Source organism: Hyperolius riggenbachi, chromosome 8, assembly GCF_040937935.1.
Source record: "Hyperolius riggenbachi isolate aHypRig1 chromosome 8, aHypRig1.pri, whole genome shotgun sequence".
In the NCBI taxonomy this organism is placed as follows: domain Eukaryota; kingdom Metazoa; phylum Chordata; class Amphibia; order Anura; family Hyperoliidae; genus Hyperolius; species Hyperolius riggenbachi.
The window spans coordinates 158,980,517-158,999,596 of record NC_090653.1 but is presented as its reverse complement, the minus strand read 5'-3'; the positions used below and the strand labels follow the sequence as shown (position 1 = coordinate 158,999,596).

At 41.6% G+C, this 19,080-nt stretch overlaps 1 protein-coding gene across 4 annotated transcripts in view; it reads right to left on the bottom strand.

Moving 5' to 3' along the window:
• Nucleotides 1-19,080, bottom strand: part of NLGN3 (neuroligin 3) — a 285,082-nt gene that overhangs the window by 215,936 nt on the left and 50,066 nt on the right. Inside the window, exon 2 of one of the 4 annotated variants that reach the window (XM_068247607.1) lies at nt 9,154-9,257. The exons of the other annotated variants lie outside the window; for them this stretch is intronic. The gene's annotated coding sequence lies outside the window, so the exon portion shown is untranslated. The remainder of the gene's footprint in view (nt 1-9,153; nt 9,258-19,080) is intronic. 4 annotated transcript variants of the gene reach the window in all.

The window sequence follows — 19,080 nt, the reverse complement described above, 5'->3', positions numbered from 1 at the left end:
GACTAAAAGGTACCCATGCGCTATTAGACATTTTTATTGTATTAGGTGTTAAATCCAATTATAACTTTAAACTGAATACAAATCTAGTAGAAACTTTCCTGGTCCATTTTGGCTGGTATGATTGGGGATATTTTTTATACTCATTTAAATTCTTTTATAGATTTAGTAATCACAGAAGTGCAGGAGGAAAAAGGTTGCAGGAAGAATGGTACCCAAGCAATATTCACACATGTACTACACTGAACTGCACAAAGCAAGCAATAGTGCAGAACACTAGCCAGTTCTGATCAATGGTGACTGTTGCACAAACAATTTCTATTCCTCACTCCATATTTCATCAGGATATAATTGTCTGTTTTCCAGCATAGACTGATGGGGAGAGAAAATGAAATGAAGCACTGCACAGGGGCACGGAGGGACATAGATAGAAAAATGGGTAAATACACACAAAAAACAGACCCTACATGAGGAAGACGGAAAACACACAAAAAGAGTGTCATCAGAATACGTTTTTTTTTCCACCAAGTATGACGGGGTCGCACGTGGAATTGTTTTTGGTACAGATTGGCTCGGTGGTTTTTCTTCCCTGATGACGTAAGACTGCGAAACCGGTCGGGAAGGTAACAGGCGGCACCATTGTCTATTGATCTACGATTGACCATTACATGCGCGCTAATCTTCCTGGGTTCCCAGTTTATGGGCCCCGTATGCGAGTTATTGTTTTTATATCTACTGCCTTTTAAAGAAATGTTATCTAAATAAACGGGTTACACTTAGATATTGCCGCTTTTGTTTTCCTATGTAAATTCCTGAAACTTTACCTCCATACGGATGTCCACTGGATCTTCACAACGTCTGATGTTCCCTGGACGTTATCTGTGACCTGAGCCATTTTACAACCTTATAATATGTGGGTTGTTGGGAGCTGGTAAGCCTTTTCTTGTTTTGATGTTTGGCGGATACCTACCTTTGAGCATTTGATATATTGTGGTGAAGAATTTATCATTCCTTACGTGCAGTGACTTTCTAGACCTGCGCTGACCTTTGATGTAAGTAAGGCAGGAAAGACATGCCAACAGACACAAACAGGGGACCTGATAAACAGGGAGAACAGCTACTGTCAAATTAACCCCTTCTCCATCTGTGCAATTAAAATGGAACCCTTTGAACAATCTAATAATATACTTCTATCATATAGTCACTAGTAGAGTTTGATCGGACTAAATTGTACTTACTCACAACTTCAGGATACTAGCTGGTGAACTATACTAAAGGTGGACACAACATCTCCAACATTCAGTCATCAGGCTTAAAATTAATTTAGATTGAGGCAAGAAGAAAGGTTAGAAGTTCAATCAAATCAAAACAACCCACTGACCGTGCCTAATGGTAGCCATATCTGCCAGAAATCTACTGATTCAAATTTGTACTTTTTTACTTTTCTACTTACTAGCTAGTATAGTTTTCAAACATATATTCTAAGGTTTTGAGAACAGATTCAAGCAATGAGTTTTAGGTATTATATGTAGCTCTTCTGATGATCATTGGTTTACATCTAACTCAGCTTGTTTATGAATCAATAAAAGCGCACAGCAGATATTTATCCATAGGTCTTAATGTTTCCTTGGCTATAATCTGGAACATCAGTCTTTTTTGTATGATAATAAGGGGACTTGCTTCCAGAAGTCCCATATTATCTTGGCTTGCATTTCCCTGTCTTTCATTCTTGTTACTAAACATTCACTGCTACAGATTCGATTTACCTTTCCAACGACCTTTTTGAGTACAAGATTAGGTGATTTCCAAGATCTTGCTATCACCCTTTTAGCTGCCAGCAAAATAAATGTAATCAATTTTGTAATGGATTTTGTAAACCTTTTTACAGGAAGGCCCAGGAATGCACTGCACGAAGGAATGTCTATAGCAGATTTGTAGTTTTACATTGATTAGATTTTCAACCATTTGCCAGAATTGCCTGGCCATTTCACATGACTACTAGCTATCTAGTGCACCAGTATCTAAACATCCCCTAAAGCATTTGTGGTCTATTTGTGGGTACATCTTGTGTAATCTTTCTATAAATATCACCTCAGTAAAGCTTTATGTGATTTTTCATTTAGAAGGGTTGATCTATATGATATTTTTTATGTTTTCATACATTTAAGACTATGGCCCATATGCAATTCACTTTTTCTCCTGAGTTTTCTCCTAGGTGATATTTTCACAACATATCATAAAATGTATTTTAAGCCACCAGCAAGCAAGAAAATACTCAAAATACATTTAATAGTACTTTTTCACCAACTTTTGGTGACTTTTTCAATTTTAAAATGCTAAAAAGTGATTTTAAAGAGAATATGAAAATTAACTCCTAGGAGATAACTCAGGTGAAAAAGTTAATTGCATATGGGCCTATGTCTTGTCTGATGCTGAAGGGCCTAAATAATGCTCTCATAGCAGTTGCATCTTGTTATATGTTTTGTTTCCCTGTACTTGTACTTGTATATACACTCACCTAAAGGATTATTAGGAACACCTGTTCAATTTCTCATTAATGCAATTATCTAATCAACCAATCACATGGCAGTTGCTTCAATGCATTTAGGGGTGTGGTCCTGGTCAAGACAATCTCCTGAACTCCAAACTGAATGTCAGAATGGGAAAGAAAGGTGATTAAAGCAATTTTGGGCATGGCATGGTTGTTGGGTCCAGGCGGGCCGGTCTGAGTATTTCACAATCTGCTCAGTTACTGGGATTTTCACAACCAGTACTGGAGTTTACAAAGAATGGTGTCAAAAGGGAAAAAAATCCAGTATGCAGCAGTCATGTGGGCGAAAATGCCTTTTTGATGCTAGAGGTCAGAGGAGAATGGACCAACTGATTCAAGCTGATAGAAGAGCAACGTTGACTGAAATAACTGCTCGGTACAACCGAGGTATGCAGTAAAGCATTTGTGAAGCCACAACATGCACAACCTTGAGGCGGATGGGCTACAACAGCAGAAGACCCCACCGGGTACCACTCATCTCCACTACAAATAGGAAAAAGAGGCTACAATTTGCACGAGCTCACCAAAACTGGACAGGTGAAGACTGGAAAAATGTTGCCTGGTATGATGAGTCTCGATAGAGTCAGAATTTGGTGTAAACAGAATGAACACGGCTCCACCATGCCTTGTTACCACTGTGCAGGCTGGTTGTGGTGGTGTAATGGTGTGTGGGATGTTTTCTTGGCACACTTTAGGCCCCTTAGTGCCAATTGGGCATTGTTTAAATGCCATGGGCTACCTGAGCATTGTTTCTGACCATGTCCATTCCTTCATGACCACCATGTACACATACTCTGATAGATATTTCAAGCAGGATAATGCACCATGTCACAAAGCTTGAATCATTTCAAATTGGTTTCTTGAACATGATAATTAGTTCACTGTACTAAAATGGCCCCCACAGTCACCAGATCTCAACCCAATAGAGCATCTTTGGGATGTGATGGAACGGGAGCTTTGTGCCCTGGATGTGCATCCCTCAAATCTCCATCAACTGCAAGATGCTAGCCTATCAATATGGGCCAACATTTCTAAAGAATGCTTTCAGCACCTTGTTGAATCAATGCCACATAGAATTAAGGCAGTTCTGAAGGTGAAAGGTGGTCAAACACCATATAGTATGGAGTTCCTAATAATCCTTTCCGTGAGTGTAAATTATAGAAATAAAACTATTTAAGAAATTGCTGTGTCTATGCACAGTGCCCTCCCGCTCTCTGTCTTCATGAATGGATTTAAATTTTACCCACAGGTTTGGCTTGATGTTTCAAAGGGCTTATTGAGAAAGCATTGTGTTTTGTAGTACAAGGCAGGGCTGTGGAGTCGGAGTCAAGGAGTCGGGGCAATTTTGGGCACCCGGAGTCGGAGTTGTGGTTACATAAACTGAGGAGTCAGAGTTGGATGATTTTTGTACAAAATCCACAGCCCTCTTAAGTATTAGACTAAGGAGTCGGAGTCTATGCACAGTGTCCTCCCACTCTCTGTCTTCATGAATGGATTTAAATTTTACCCACAGGAGGTTTGGGTTGATGTTCCAAAGGGCTTATTGAGAAAGCATTGTGTTTTGTAGTACAAGGCAGGGCTGTGGAGTCGGAGTCAAGGATTCAGGGCAATTTTGGGCACCCGGAGTCGGAGTTGGAGTCGTGGTTTCATAAACTGAGGAGTTGGAGTCAGATGATTTTTGTACAAAATCCACAGCCCTGTTAAGTATTAGACTAAGGAGTCGGAGTCGAAGCCTTTTTAGGGACCTGGAGTCGGAGTTGGAGTCGTAGTTTCATAAACTGAGGAGTCTGACTTGCAGTTGGCTAAATTAAAGTTCCATGTTAGGTAACCTCTGCATGATTGCATTTCTTCAAGAGCACCTGAAGCATGCTCCACTATAAGTTGTTCAAAGAGTCTGTTCCTAAAGCTTTGGGCTTGATGCACAAAAGTACAGTAATATTGCCATGTACAGACAGTGCATGGCAATATTACCCTTACTACCGGCAGCGTGTACTGCGAGTTATGCTATAAGCACGATCTGCAGTATTTGAGTAGCGCAAGCGTGGCTACGGTCACAAGCGTTAGTAACGCACATTAATGTAGCAACACCAGTGTTACCGCACTTTGGAGCATCAAGCCCATACTGTGGCTAATCTGTTGCATAAGAGGGGAATTTCTTTTACTATAATTCCACTAGTAATTTATTTCTACACAATTCCATTAGTACTGTGGGTTAACCATCAGTGCCGTTTTTATAACTTCATCGATAATTGAATATCATAGCAATCTCTTTCTGGATAAGTTGATTATCACTACATCCTCTAAACATGAAAGTCAATGGAAAACATTCTGATCCTGTAAGATATGCAGCATTGCTCAGAGAAGACAGTTTTGTCAGATCACAGGTATAAAAGCTCTCAAGTAAGCCTAGCCTTAGGGCCAATTCATACGTCATCCTAAATGCCGCAGGTCAAGAAGATCCTACAGTATTGGTATGATGATAAGGTGTCCTTGGAGGACTTCTATTACTACAATGTGTGCAATGTGCTGCCAAACTGCTTTATGCAGGACTTGTGGAGAACACAGCTGAACAAATGTCAGCCTGAACACAGAGATGAAGGAGCAGAATTACAACTTAATTCATAGAAATTCGTTTTTAATTTTAGCTTTGAATATTGGGGAAAGGAGATAGGGCTTTTTTTTTGATGGTGGTGGTGGGGTTGTTGGTGTCCTATATCTGCAGCATCAGACTTTTCATTATTTCCCGTCCACACAAAGAAGGCAAGAAATAAAATATTTTTTAGCATAAGGAAGCATTAAAATCCCTTAAAGAAACCCTGAGGTGACAATAAACCGATGAGATAAACAAATGTATCTATCCACCTTCTCTTGAAAATGACTTTTTAGAATCCCACATTTTTATTTTTATTGTATCGGCTACAAAAAGTAGGTTTAAAGTTGTATCATCTCAACTGACTGATACAGTCTTTCTTACAGTCTCATTAAGTTCTAAGCCAAAATATATGAACTATTGACCTTTTTATTCTCTATCTTGTACTCAGAAGCTGTTCTCTTCTAGGGAAGAATTTGAGGGCGATTAGCGAGTGATTCCCGCCAATCGCCAAAGCGCTAGCGCAATAGAAAGTATGTGGCAGTGATCTCACTGCCATGATTGGTGCCGATCGCGGGCGATTTGCAATTAGCATCAATCGCAAAATGTGTAACATGCAGCATTTTGCCGCTATTCTGGAGCTATCATGGAACAGTACTTAATAAAGCACTGATCGCGATTGCTCTGAATGGCGGAAGTATGAGCACTGATTTTACCGCGCTAATCATAGCTAAGCGCTAAGTGCTACCGTTTTGCGATTTATAGTGTGAAATGCCCCTGATGGCTGCAATTCCTTATCACTGAGGATTATATTAAACAATCTGACTAGGTTGATGGGAGAGAAACTGCATTCCTATCACTTGCATACCTGAGGTTTAACTCTTCCAGGCAAGAACAAAAAACTTTCTAACCCTTTTCTATACTATCCAAAACGGAAAATAAAAAATTTCCTGGAATTAGGCTTTTATAAATATGGCAAGAATTTTTGGTAGGTGTTCTTGAGAAGTACCATAATACACACAGGTGTAATTGGGCCCTTATCAAGTATGGGCTGTGGATCAAGCATGCAAAGCTGCCTGCAGTCATTTGATGACTGACACAAATTTTAGCCATTTTCCCCTTGATCCAGTCACAAGCTCATGTCTGTAGTTGGAACAGTTGGCTGCCTATTAAATGATCATGGCTGAGACAAATGTTTAAATTTATGAAGCAATGTCCAGACAGAATGGCCTAAAGGCATGATCTGGCTACTCTCTCCTGTCTAATGAGGAGACCTTTAGTGGTATGTATTACAGTAGACATGTATTTCACACTGACAGTATGTGTCAAGGAGAAATGCTAGATTAAATGATTACACAGAGCGTCAACTAGGGATGAAGATAACCACTTTCATGCCTATATATATATATATATATATATATATATATATATATATATATATATATATATATATATATATATTTGGGCGCAGCCGGCGCCACCATAGACTGTAAAAAGAATTACAGCTATAGCACGCTCAGTGAGTAACGTTGGCGCCGTCAGAAGACGGAGCCGAAGTTGCTTTTAAAAAACAATAATATCATTCCCCACTATCCATGGTGGCCTGGAGGGGGAATAGTACCGTATTTTTTGCCGTATAAGACGCTCCGGAATATAAGACACACCTAGGTTTAGAGGGCAAAATCCAGGGAAGAAAAAAATACCAAACCTGGTGCGTCCATATTCCAGGAGCGTCTTGAAGATGTTCTCCCCCAGTTGGCATCCTCCTATGTCCCCTTCTGTTCTCCTAGGTGTCCCCTTCTGTCCTCTCAGGTGTCCCCTTCTGTTCCCAGGGTCCCCTTCTGTTCCCAGGGTCCCCTTCTGTCCCTAGGTGACCCCTCTTCTGTCCTCCCAGGTGTCCACCTTCTGTCTCCAGGTGTTCCTGCTATCTCCCATGTGTCCGTTTCTTCCCTTGTCCCCGCTATCTCTGCCGTGTCCCTGCTTCTCTCCGATGTCCCTGCTACTTGCACGTGTCCCTGCTCGATGTTTAAATGTATACAGTGTAGCTCTGCTGTACCTCCGCCATGTCACCGCTATGTCCGCCATGTCCCAGCTACTTGGATGTGTCGGTGCTCAATGTTTAAATGTATAAAGTGTAGTGCTGCTGTATCCACGCTATCTCCTACATGTCCCCATGTATCTACAATGTCCCCATGTCCCCCAGCTATTTCGGCAATGTCTCCCTCTATCTCCTCCATGTCCCCGCTATGTCGGCCATGTCTCCCGCTATCTCCTCCATGTCCCCGCTATGTCGGCAATATCCCCCGCTATCTCCTCCATGTCCCGCTATGTCGGCAATGTCCCCCGCTATCTCCTTCATATCCCCGCTATTTCGGCAATGTCCGCCGCTATCTCCTCCATCTCCCCGCTATGTCGGCAATGTCCCCCGCTGATGCAGGCTCTTACCTCTCCAGCAGCGCCCGCGGGGATAGCCGACCTCTTCATCGCCGCACTTCTCGGTCTAGTGAACGCGACTTGTACTGACGTGTCATCACTACAAGCCAAAGCTAGAGCGAGAAGTACGGCGGTGAAGAGGTCGGCTATCCCCGCGGGTAGCGGGGACATGGAGCAGATAGCGGGGGACATTGCCGACATAGCGGGGACATGGAGGAGATAGCGGGGGACATTGCAGAGATAGCGGTGACACTGGAAGAAACATGGACACATGGTGGATAGCAGGGACAGAGTGGGCACACAGGCAGGGAATCCCTGATGTGGCGGCGGGTCGGTGGTTCCCATCGGCGGGCGTTTGGAAGTCAGGGATTCCCTGCCTTTGCCGTATCAGATGCAGGGACTTTTTCTCCCCATTTTTGTGTGGCGAAAAATATGGTAATTAACACGGCCCAGACTTGTGCAGAAGAAGGAACAGCCATATACTGGCTGTATCCTACGCCCAAGTCTACCGGCACCGATTTCAAATGTATGTGTATTCATATATATATATATATATATATATATATATATATATATATATATATATATATATATATATATATACATGCTCTAAAGGCTACCATACTGTGCTAGATATTTTCAACAGATTTGACATTCGATTCCATAATAACATTGAATAGGTTCACAGTGGAACATTGCGTTGTGTTCCCTGTGTAACAGGAACACAACTCAATGGAGCAAAAAAGTTGTAGTGCCCATTACCGACGCGTTACGTTGCATACAGTGAAGCATACAAACAATGAAAAGTATGCTTCCCTGTACTTGTTAACATGTGCATTTGACGATAACGCAGTGCAGCAGTGTGTTACCAAAACATAGCACATTACACTGCAACGCCAACGTCGAACTGTGAATGTCGCACAGACTTAACATTGCAGTGACTTTCAGCCAGGGATGCTCAAATTCGGATTCGGAAGATACCCGGATAGTTGCAATCCGGATATCTCCCAGTAATGCTGTGCGGGCTGGGAGGGGGGTCAAGCCTACCTCTCTGACGTCTTCTTCGCTCGTCCCTCGGCGCCTCCCACGATGCGGTCCACGCGGCGGTCACGTGACTACAAACACTTCCTCCTTCCGGGTTGAAGGAGGAAGCGTTTGTAGTCACGTGATGCGCGTGGACCGCATCGTGAGAGGCGCTGAGGGACAAGCGAAGAAGACGTCAGAGAGGTAAGCTTGTCCCCCCGCCCAGCCCGCACAGCATTACTGGGAGATATCCGGATTGCAACTATCCGGGTATCTTCCAAATCCGAATTTAAGCATCCCTACTTTCAGCGTTGCGATGCCTGCCTAATGTCGCTCCATAACGTCCCACTGTGAACCCAGCCTGGAACTGAAGAAAATATATCAAAACTCAAGTTCTCTTGTTGTAATGATTGAACACTGATTGGGAAAGGCTGCCCATTTGACTGATGTGGTTGGGTGTAGAGTACAAGGTGGTCAGACTGAGGCCTCTTGCACACTATGGGCTTGATTTACTAAACTGTGATAACTCAAATATCACACCTTATCAAAAATATCATACCTCATCAAATACAGTGGCTTGCAAAAGTATTCGGCCCCCTTGAAGTTTTCCACATTTTGTCATATTACTGCCACAAACATGAATCAATTGTATTGAAATTCCACCTGAAAGACCAATACAAAGTGGTGTACACGTGAGAAGTGAAACGTAAATCATACATGATTCCAAACATTTTTTTTACAAATAAATAGCTGCAAAGTGGGGTGTGCGTAATTATTCAGCCCCCTTTGGTCTGAGTGCAGTCAGTTGCCCATAGACATTGCCTGATGAGTGCTAATGACTAAATACAGTGCACCTGTGTGTAATCTAATGTCAGTACAAATACAGCTGCTCTGTGACGGCCTCAGAGGTTGTCTAAGAGAATATTGGGAGCAACAACACCATGAAGTCCAAAGAACACACCAGACAGGTCAGGGATAAAGTTATTGAGAAATTTAAAGCAGGCTTAGGCTATTTATTATTATTATTATTATTATTTATTGTATTTATAAAGCGCCAACATATTACGCATGTTTGTGGCAGTAATGTGACAAAATGTGGAAAACTTCAAGGGGGCCGAATACTTTTGCAAGCCACTGTATATCACACCTTATCAGAGTTAACACGCCTTATCAGAGTAGCATAGCGAGTGCTACGAACCAGCAGGGGCTCAGGGCAGGATGAGTGCCATTGCCAATTAGCAGGGATAAGTTCATAGCGCTCTCTATGCTACTCCGATAAGGCGTGTTAACTTTGATAAGGTGTGATATCTTTGATAAGGTGTGATATCTTTGATAAGGTGTGATATTTGAGTTATCACGGTTTAGTGAATCAAGCCCTATTTGCGATTCCGTTTTTGACGCGATTTTACATGCAGTACTGCATGCTGCATTTTTTCTGCGTGTTATTTTCTATTGATAGCATCCAGGGAAAATCGGAATCGCAAATTGGAAATGCAAATTGGAATCACAAAGCGGATTTGTATTGTGCAGGGGGTCTGACACTGCATCAGATGTTTTCTGACATATTATCAATATCGAGTGTCCAGATAAACAATATCATTCAGATATCAATCTTTTATTTTATGGCTAAATCTAAAAATGTTTGGTGGTTTTCAAAATAGTTTCCACTTTACGTTGCCTTTGTTGAGAACCAGAAGTAAAACAAACTCTGTACAAAGGACAAATTGTAAATCATAGATAACTGTATAAGTGAGATTGATGAGGGACAGGGAGCATTCATCCATTCTGTTTGCAAGCTAAAGTAAGTCAGATTGTATTTACTCTTCTACAATTTTAACTGATTCCCTCCTGCAATCCTAATCTCCGATTTTCTGATATAGTGGAGGTAGCAAACATCAGGGTGGCATATGAAGCCATTTTTGGGGCCTTGTCTTTTGAAGCATCCTCCAAATGCAGGGTACATAGGGTGTTTCACACCCTATGAGGGTGCTTATATGCTTATAGCCTTCTACCTGTGGGGGCCTTCTTCATGTGAAGGGCATTTTTCCTATAAAGGCTATTTCCTATTAAGAGGTCCAGGGATTTTTTTGTGGATTAGTTCATCAATTTCTAGGTGTGATCAACTAGCCTATTGTAGATCTATTCAAAAGGCATCCAAATTAAAACCACATAAATGTCTGATGCTGTTGCCGATACCTAACTGCAGCAGATGCAGTTCCTTGCGTCAAGGTTTTGTTGTTTGTTTAGTTTCATGAAATCTTTTTTTTTCTAATGTATGCGTCTTAAAAATTAAACCGCAAGATAAATAAAGAATTTAAAGAGGAACTTTATTGAATGTACCTGTAACTTAATGATTGAAATTGCTTGTATTTTATGATATTCACTTATAAATTATTTAGTCAGTGTTTGCCCATTGTATTATCTTTCCTCTCCCTAATTTACAGTACATTATTAAAATTACCACAGGTGGAGACAGCTTTACTGCTGGCAAGGTGCATCACTGTGGAATGTTTGTTTGTTGTGTGTTCTGAAGTGAGCAGAAACAACATCCGAGCTCACAGACTGCACTTGTGCAGAGGCAGCATAACTAAATAACCTCGGCTAAATATCACTGGGGATGGGGGTACATAACAATACACCGTAATATATAAATATAGGAAGCATTTCTGATGCTGGAACCAGGATAATTAATATAAAATTGGGTATCCTGAATAATGTATTACATTCTACAATTTTTTGTTGTAGTGCCTCTTTAAGCATGAGTCTTCTTCTGTGTGTTTCATGTATATACTTCCAGAAAGAAGAGTTTTGCTCAGTGAGGCAACATGTCATTTGTCAGGAAATTACAGGACATGTAAACCTTAGATTCTTGCTCACATAATATTATGGTGACAACATTTCCAAAAATGGACTTTTTTGCAAACTGAATGTTTCAGGTGTGGGTCACAATATCAATTTCCAAACCACACTTGGGGCTTGATTCACTAAGACAAATAGCATGCCTTATCAAAGTTAGCACGCCTTAACAAAGTTAACACGCCTTATCAGAGTAGCATAGCGAGCGATACGAACCCGCAGGGGCTCAGGGCAGGACGAGTGGAGCTCTCGTCATTGCCATTTAGCAGGCATAAGTTTACTATGCTACTCTGATAAGGCGAGTCAACTTTGATAAGGCGTGCTATTTGTTTTAGTGAATCAAGCCCTTGGAAGCCATAGATTTGTGTAGACTGGTAGTTGTTCACAAAATATGCTAGCTATAAGCTGATGCACATTTTGTGATCTCATTATGAATCTCTCTCAATATGTAAAAATGTCTAAAAGGAACTTTTACTTAAAGGGAGTCTGAAGCCAAATATAAAAAAAAACAGATACTGGCTCTGAGTCCTATAGAGCCTTCCTGTTCCTTTCCTCATCCCGTCGTTCCTGCGCTGGCTCCCTCATTAGTAGTCTCCAAACCATGGGTCGGAGACTGCTCTCTTCCGCTGCAGATGGGCTTCGGGAGTCTTCAGGAGCACTCTGGCTCCCAAGACATACTTACGCCACACTGCACATGCGTGAGCACCCTCTCATGAACACTTGCATACGCAGTACAGAGCCACCTGACTTCTGGAGCACTCAGGCTCCCAAAGACTGTTGAAGCCTCCCGCAGTGGGAGATTTAAACGGAGGAGCCTGTGGGGGAACGAGGGGATGAGGAGAGGTACAGGAACTCTATAGGACGCAGAGCCTTCCCTTTCCTTAGGTAAGTATATTTTTTTATATTTGGCGTCAGATTCACCCCAAATTAATAACAATACAATGGGCCTGATTCACAAAGCGGTGCTAACAGTTAGCACGCTGGTGAAAAGCCCTTTATCACACCTAAACTGAGTTTAGGCATGATAAGTTTAGGTGTGATAAGTTTAGGTGTGATAAGTTTAGGCATGATAAGTTTAGGTGTGATAAGTTAAGGCGTGATAAGTTTAAGCACCAACTGGGTTAGCACCGCAGTGCACAGCTAATCAAAAGTTTTGCGTTAGCAAAGTCTAGTGCACTTCGCATAGAGTTTAATGGCGCTGCTTTGCGTGCGGGACTTTGCGAGCGATCTAAACTTATCTAAACTTATCATGCCTAAACATATCACACCTAAACTTATCACACCTAAACTGGCTTTTCACCAGCGTGGTGCAATGGTTATCACGCCTAAAGTCTCTAACTGGGTTAGCACCGCTTTGTGAATCGAGCCTAATATTTTATAGGTATGTTGTATTCTATCTGTAGACTGCATTTCCATGTGTATTAAAATATTAAAAATCCTGCATCTAGTCATAAGTTAAAGAGGAGCTGTTAGGTATAGGGTCTCAGAGAAAATAAACACATATATCAGTAGCTAAAGATTGGCTGTACTTACATTACATATGCATTTCACTGTCCACGTTTGGATTTCACAGAATTTGTATATAGTATATGCAGAGATAGATGCTCCTGACAGCTCATGGCAGGCTCCATGTTTGTGAAGCCAAATGTGTCGTCATGTCCTGCCTGCTTCTGATCACAGATAAGCTCGTTCTTGAACAACACGGTGTGCAGTGAATATTAATAAGCCATGTGGCTAGGAACAATAGCTGACTCCTGCAGTGAAACTCTGCCCCGAGATTTATCAGTGTTTCGCGATGGACTGATTAGAAGCTCCTGTACCGTCTCATTAGCAGCCGAGGGGAGGGCCCCAGAATGCTTTGCAGTTTAGCTGCGGCTTGCGTCTTTATGGGTCTATAACAGACTTTAAGATAAGCACACATCAAAGGTAACTGAAATGTTTATCTTCACTAATGGCTTTTGAGCTTCCTTCTAAACTGTTTAACACAGGAGAATAGAGGTTTAAATTAGCTTCTGCAGCCTGACAGTTACTCTTTAAGGATAGAAACAGAAATATATGGCAATTGGTTAGCCATTCTTATAAATGAAAAGGTATCTTGTCTCTGAGTTCCTTTCACTGTTACTGTGAAACAATAACAGACCCCTTACGTTGGTTGCTAACGCACAATTACTGTCGCCCATAGTTATTGAGACCTGAAAGCTCGGGTGGCAGTTCTGGCACAAGCATTGTACAGACACTATTGCTATGGGGAGGGGAGAAGGGATGATGGCACGGGGCATGATATAGTGGCTTCTCAGGTCAGGGCTAAAGAGGTGTGCTGTCATTTAAAGATCCCGCATGTCAGATATTTAGATGTTGAGGGGCAGCTGTACATACACACACACACCATAAATCAGATCGAAAAGTCGGAAAAAATCGATTCAACCTATCTGACAGGAAATTGCATGGTGTGTACCAGGCATAAGACTTCTGGAACAAAATATTTTAGACAGATAAGACCAAAGTGGAGATGTTGTAATGCACAGAGCTACACAAATACACTATAACAGCTATCAAGCACAATAGTGGAGGGCTGATGATCTGTGCTTGCATTGCCGCCACAGTACCTGGGCACTTTGCAGTCACTGAGTCAACCATGAACTCCTCTGTGTAAAAGCTAATGCTTGGCTGAAAGTAGACCATGCAGAATGATTATGATCCTAAGCACACCAGACAATCTTAGAAAAAAGCCAAGGTGTTGGGAGTGCGTAGTGTGTTGTTTTACATTTGAGGTTAGATTTAAAGTGAATCTGTGGCATTCGGGGTGCAGGAACAAATACTTACCTTGAAACATAGAAGCCTCTGGATCCTCCAGAGGCTTCCCTGTCTTCCTTCACCACGCCAATCAGGAACAAGGACCCCACAAGCAGGAACAAGTTGGGTTTGTGCTACTACGCAGGTGTCGTGTGCTTGCGTAGTAGTATAGACATAATCAAGCTTGGTTTTTTCCACTGAAGCCTAAGTGGATCCGTACTACTGTGCTAGCATGACCTGTTGACAAACAGTTTTGTAGAAAGGACAGATCTGGAATGGCCCGGATGAGGATAGGGAGACCTCTGGATCATGCAGATGGTTCCCTCTATTGAGGTAAGTACCTGAATTGGGCACTGTTTTTGAGACAGGTGATTTTGGTGTGCACTAACATCGCATGACCTGGGTTCTGCTATAAACATAATGTTATTACGTCTATAGCGTTCACATAAACTGGTGATTAGACCTGATAACATGCACACAACTTGACACAAACGGGTTTTAACGGCTGTTAAAGGTAACCATCTTCGCCTGTGATCTGCATTTTTGTAATTAGTTGGTGTGTATATAAGGTCAATGAGTTTCTGGACTCTTGATAGACCCACCCTTGCATCTTTCATCCAAAGCTGCACTGATGTTTGTTTGGAATCTAAGTGGGTTCTGCTATAAACATAATGTTATTACGTCTATAGCGTTCACATAAACTGGTGATTAGACCTGATAACATGCACACAACTTGACACAAACAGGCTTTAACGGCTGTTAAAGGTAACCATCTTCGCCTGTGATCTGCGTTTTTGTAATTAGTTGGTGTGTATATAAGGTCAATGAGTTTCTGGACTCTTGATAGACCCACCCTTGCATCTTTCATCCAAAGCTGCACTGATGTTTGTTTGGAATCTAAGTCATTGGGAAAGCAAAATAAATGTTAAAGGATCTGTGGGGGAAAATTGTTGAACTCAATAAAATTAAGCATAACAAAATTATGGGTATTGTTGAACCCAAACCATGTTCAGGAAGAACAGCAAAAATGTCAGTTACAACTGCTAGAAAAAATGTTTGGCATGTAATCAGAAACTCACAAATAACTACAGGTGAAATACAGGACTCTTGAAAACATGGTGTGTGGAACTTTCAAGATGAACAATAAGGAGGCACATTTGAAGGAAGATGGGCTGCGTGGTTGAGTTGCCAGAAGAAAGCTATTACTACGCAAATGTCACTAAATATCCCTCTAACAATATGCTAAACAGCACAGAGACGCACGTCAAACCTTTTAGCACAAAGCCATTTGGAGTGATAAGATTAAAATATAATTTTTTGGCCACAACTACATTTGGAGAGTCAACAAGGCCAATGATGGCCTACGGTGAAAGGCATGCCATTCCTACTGTGAAACATGATGGTAGATCGCTGATGTTTTGGGGATGTGTGAGCTACAAAGATACAGAAAATTTAGTTAGAATTGATGGCAATATGAATGCAGTAAGGTGTCAAAAATTACTGGATGAATATTTGCACTCATTGGCCAGAAAGCTGAGCACGGGACGCACTTGGAAATTCCAATATGAAAATAATCCAAAACCCAAGTCCAAGTCATTGGCTACAGCAAATTAAATTGAGGGTTCTGGAGTGGCTATCTCAGTCTCCTGACCTCAATGTCATTAAGCCACTCTGAGGAGACCTCAAACGCTCAGTTCATCCAAGACAACCCAAGTATTTATGGGAACTGGAGGTTTTTTTTCCAGGAAGAATGGGCAGCTTTACCATCTAAGAAGATAAAAATCTTTATCCACAACTACCACAAAAACATTTCAAGCTGTCATTGATGTTGAAGGGAGCAATACACGGCATTACGAACTGGGCTATATAAACTTTTGATCAGGATCATTTGGGTAGTTTGTGTAGTAGTTATGATTTAAAAAGGAGTAAACACAGTTGTTTGACAATAAATGGCTTCAGCCAACCACTAACCATGAGTAAAGGAAACATTTTTGTGCTATCATTTATATTCTATGAAAAAAATGGTTAAGAAAGCATCAATTCCTTCAGGGTATGTAAACTTAAGAGCACAGTTGTAACTTTGTTTAATCTAAACGTTATCTGCCCCATGTCAAGGCTCACCACCTTCAATGAACATTTAGCGGAAAAAAAATGCTTTTATATTGCAGAGTTAAGGAGGCAGAAATTCAGTGGGGCTTTCTGCAACCTCTGATCATGTAAATTTCTCAGAACAGTAAGGAGCTATCTTGTACACAGAATCACATCATCTGGAATCCAGCCAGATGTTTTTATCTTTTTACCACAAAAACTAATAAAATGGCTAAAATAAAGTTAGATAACAAGTATTTTAAATTAGGATTTCTACAGTATGTTTATGCACATAATCAGGTAAAAATACAGCCTGTTGCATCTGAGGAAATTTTCAAATTTTGTACATACAATTTGAAAATAATGCAACAAAAAACATTGTGCTACATGTTTTTATGCAAGGGATCTAATTAGAGCTCATTAATATTAAGGGAAGTCAAGTTGTATAGTACAGCACACATACACACTGATAATGTATTGTTTACCGTGCATGTTCAATTCTAGTATAGTTTAAAGGTCTGGGGACTTATCAATCATTGGATCGGGATCCTACTCTTTCCTTTCTCAAAGACATTAACAATTTACTCTTTATAGGGAAGTCAATGGGCATTTTATTCAAACATATTGTACATTTTCTTTAAGTTCTAGCCTCTGTTATTCCAATACTTCACCACCTTTCTAAGGTTCTCAACCCTGGGCAGCCACCACAGGGCTGTCCTATTGTCGCATTAATAGGATCATAAGTTGAGTGGTTAGATGTACATCTGCAGCTATTGGTCAGGTGCTTAGCAGGGTTTCTCAGGGACACACCATGGAAGAAGGATCCGCAAACCAGACTTGGCTCAGTGAAAAAATGTCTATTCTTTATTTAGAAAAAATCCACATGACAAAATAGTGCAATAAAATCTCAGGATCGACTAGCGCGTATCGGGCCTACAATCTGCCCTTAGTCATGACTAAGGGCAGATTGTAGGCCCGATACGCGTTAGTCGATCCTGAGATTTTATTGCACTATTTTGTCATGTGGAATTTTTCTAAATAAAGAATAGACATTTTTTCACTGAGCCAAGTCTGGTTTGCGGATCCTTCTTCCATGGTTTGTACTAAAGGATTGGCTCTCTAGATCCTGCACCGACTGGTATGTGTCAATTTGGGGGTAGAGCGTTCATGAACTTGTTCTCTGTTTCTCAGGGACACCAAACATGTCCTTTCAGATTTAGAATATTTTCTTTGGGAGGAAAACTATTTATGGGTGACCCTGGAAGTTATAGCCCTATACTCTACCATCCCTTATAGGAAAGCTCAAACATTCTTAGAATTCCATCTATGAAAATTTCATCTATCTAAATATTTCTCATTGTCTGACCCATTATGAGCTTTCATCCAGGTTCCTGTGAATTTTTACTCTCCCACAACTATTTTATGTTTAATGGGAATCATTATGTATCCATAGATGCACAGCTTCTATGAGGGATCAGTTCTTCCCATCCCTGGCCAATCTTTATATGGGCTGGTGGCAAGAGCTATGCATCTTTGTAGATGCTAAGCTCGTCTCCCGCAGCAATGTGTGATAAGGAAGATATAATAATGATTGTGTAGAAGGGTACTTTCAAGTCCCTGGATGATTTAGTACATTACATTAATGATAAACACTCTGGGCTTGATTCACTAACCGGCGCTAAGTATTAGCGCCAGAGTGAAAAGCCACTTAGTGCTCGAAACGTAGCTTTGCGGACACTAATAGCCGCTCAAAGCTACGTCACGCACAGCCCCGCTTAGTGCGCGCACATCGCGGTGCGCGGGAATAATGCTCAGTGCGACGATAACGTTGCACCCGCTGCCCTGTAAACGTTGCCCCCTGTGCGCCCGAAGCTGCGCTTTGATGCGCCGTTTCGAGGGCACCCGATGCGCCATTTTCGGGAAAACCCCGGGTGCGATGTTTACAGGGAGGAGAGCGCCAGCGCATACCACTAAGGCTGCATCTGAAATGACAACCAGCTCATGTGTGCAGCACCTCTAATAGGCTTTCTGCACACTTCGCATTCAATTCAGATGCAAATCATATGCAAATCTGCTACTACTTATCATGCAAACAGGAAACTCAGGAGGAGGGGCTGGGAGCAGCTAACCTGATAGCTATATACTTGCAGAGTATGGTGGGGGGAAGTAAAAAGTGGGAGGAAGGCTGCGCATCCCTAAACACATGCTGCAACTGAATGGTTAATCGCATAGGCATACACCGCCTCTATTAGACTGAAAAATGCATGCCCTGCATCCAAAACAAGTGCTAACATTTATTACACTAGGAGGAACTTTAGCTTCCAATATGGTTTGCATGCAAAGTATAATGTACTAGACACTTGCGTCACAGTGAGGCAAACCTCCGGGCAAGTGACCTAACCTAAATTTAAAACCTTGGGAGCAGCTAAGCAAAAAAAATGTGTAACTTACATTTTGTTGGACAGCGAGGAGAGCGCCAGCGCATACCACTAAGGCTGCATCTGAAATGACAACCAGCTCATGTGTGCAGCACCTCTAATAGGCTTTCTGCACACTTCACATTCAATTCAGATGCAAATCATATGCAAAACTGCTACTACTTATCATGCAAACAGGAAACTCAGGAGGAGGGGCTGGGAGCAGCTAACCTGATAGCTATATACTTGCAGAGTTAAGAAAAAGTGGGGGGAAGGCTGCGCATCCCTAAACACATGCTGCAATTGAATAGTTAATCGCATAGGCAGGCTTG